General features: G+C 38.3%; 1 protein-coding gene across 1 annotated transcript in view; it reads left to right on the top strand.

Annotated features, from left to right (window-relative positions):
- Window positions 1-727: 727 nt before the first annotated feature.
- The window catches only part of LOC101855181 (serine-rich adhesin for platelets), a gene marked incomplete at its 5' end in the record, with an annotated part of 101,355 nt that continues 99,615 nt past the window's right edge, over window positions 728-2,467 (top strand). Inside the window, 1 exon segment of the mRNA XM_013081092.2 lies at window positions 728-861.

Raw genomic sequence — 2,467 nt, forward strand, 5'->3', positions numbered from 1 at the left:
ATGTGTGTGTGTGTATGAGTGAGTGTGTACGTATAAATATTTACTCACATTTATTATACTATAGTTGTTTCGAATAGAGTTATATCAACTATCAACTTACTTTCCCGCACAGCAAATCTTCAATGTAGTCTTTTTAAAAATCCTCTTTTATTATTTTTTTAAAGTATTATCCAAGAATTATCCAATAAGATTGGATGTAACCAGTAAATAAGAGTTTTAGTCACGAAAGTTCGAGATTTTAAACTTGTATAATAACTCACCCCTCACCCGTAGTGTTTATAAAGCCACAGAAAGGACAGAAACCATTAACTACAACATTCCAATCTTATAATCCCCATTGTCCAACACTGACTGTGCACGGTTAATTAGCTATAATCTCTCAAAATCAGTACGGCTAGAGAGAGTTAATGAACACGATCCAACACTCTGCTTCAGAATTACAATGTTCTATCTGACATTTTTTGGCCGTTTTGAGTTACTAAGTCCATGAGGTCAGAAATTATTTGTTCTATCTGCTTAATCAAAATCGTAATATTATTATTATTCTGAGTCGTTATCAAAATGTTCAAAGAATAGCATTCGAAAAGTTTGACATAACATTATTGTGAAACAAGAATTTTTTAAGGTCAAATTTCTTAATAAAACTAGAAACTGAGCAGACAGAACTTTGTAATTCTGAGTTAACGACACAGTTGCCTGTAACTACCTTTTTGATCTCACCACGCAGTGCTAGCAGTGCCTGGACTTTGGTAACTTGCCCTGACACCTGGCTTGGATTTTTCGATCACTTGTAGCCGGAGAAATCGATATACTACAACGCCTTTCGTCTTCGATCAAGCACGCTTTGATTTGTTGTGATTGGTGAGTACGTGCGTGTTAGTGAATAAATTAGTGGTTCTGTTCAAACGAAAGTGTTTTCCATCAGAAACTGTAAACTAAATACAGCCTGCATAGAAATCCTTCTTTTGACCCTCTGACTTTTGGACTTCCTTTATCTATTTTGTATTCTTCTTTCTCTGTTTTTTTTTCTTTTTTTTCTTCTTTTCTTCACTCGTTAAGTGTTCTCTTCAAATCAACACGTCCTTCCACCCATCTGTCAATTTGCCAGCCTGTCAGTAATTATGTGAATCAGCCTCCTGGTTTTCTTATTTGTTTGTCTGTTTGCCCGCCTGTCTAACTGCCTGCCTGTTTGCTTGTCTGTCCGTCCGTTTATTTTCTGTCTTTCTCTCTGTCTAAATGTTCTTCGGTCTGTCTTCCTTTTTTTTCTCGTCGTTAGTGAACTTCTAGAAAAACATTTGCCTGCGATATAGTCGGTTTCTGACAGATGAGAAACATGTCATCCCGCCCTACATAAAGTCACTCATCTCCACAAAGCCAATATTAATTGTTTGACTGGTCATCTTTGCTGCTTCAATCCCATGGGATAGAGACATACAGCGTTGCATCATACAAAGCACAGACAACAATCTTTTACCAAATTACTGTAGCCACATATTGTTTTTAATTTCTAGTCATGTATAACTAGATGTTCTTTCGACAGTGGAATAACATACCTTTTCCTTTGATACAATATTTTAACCTTATGAGCCGGAAATCAAACACAAGACCTAGCTTAAGAGTGCGACACCATAACCACTTTTACTGTACATAGACATTATAGTATTTGAATCCTTCACCCTTTTATCTCTTCCTGTTGTGTTTTCGGCTCTGCAGTGAAAGAGTTAATAGAGACGAATTCGTACTTCATTAAAGATTGATGGCGTGTGCATCGGGGAAGTTTGATTGCATTACGTTTGTGACAACGATGCGTCTTCTGTTCGTTTATGGGAAGGACAGGGAAAACATCCTGTGCTAATCATGTTAACACATGATTCTGCAATATTCTGCCTGAGGTTCATTTGGTAAAGTAGATGTATTTGTGCAAAAGCTTACACTGATGGCTGTGTAGTTGGGGGTATAATATATTATTGGGTGAGTTTGAGCTTATTGCATGTGTGTGAGTATATGTGCGTGTATGTGTGCGTGTGTATGTGTGTGTGTGTGTGTGTGTGTGTGTGTGTGTGTGTGTGTGTGTGTGTGTGGATGTGCTTCTGTGTGGCGTCGGTTGCCAGTGGTTAGACTACCGGACTCGTAATCGTGAGGTTGCGGGTTCGGGGTCCCGACGTTGTGTCCTTGGGAAAGGCACTTTACACGAAATTTTCTCACTTCACCAAAGTGGGAATAGGCACCCGGCCATAGACAGCGAAAGATCTTGTAGATATGTTAGTGTTTTAGCACCTATAAATGGCCGCTTGCACGGTATGCTTCCAATGAAGATGAGGTTGTTTCGGAATGCTCTCGGGTCTGCTGGGGTAATAGTATATATTGCGAAGTGCATAGAGCTTGCTGTTGAGCGGGGATTTGCGCAAAACAATTAATACTATCTATTATTATTATATAGATATATAATTTTGTATTTATGTGGGTT

This window comes from Aplysia californica, unplaced genomic scaffold (assembly GCF_000002075.1).
Source record: "Aplysia californica isolate F4 #8 unplaced genomic scaffold, AplCal3.0 scaffold00115, whole genome shotgun sequence".
Taxonomy (NCBI): domain Eukaryota; kingdom Metazoa; phylum Mollusca; class Gastropoda; order Aplysiida; family Aplysiidae; genus Aplysia; species Aplysia californica.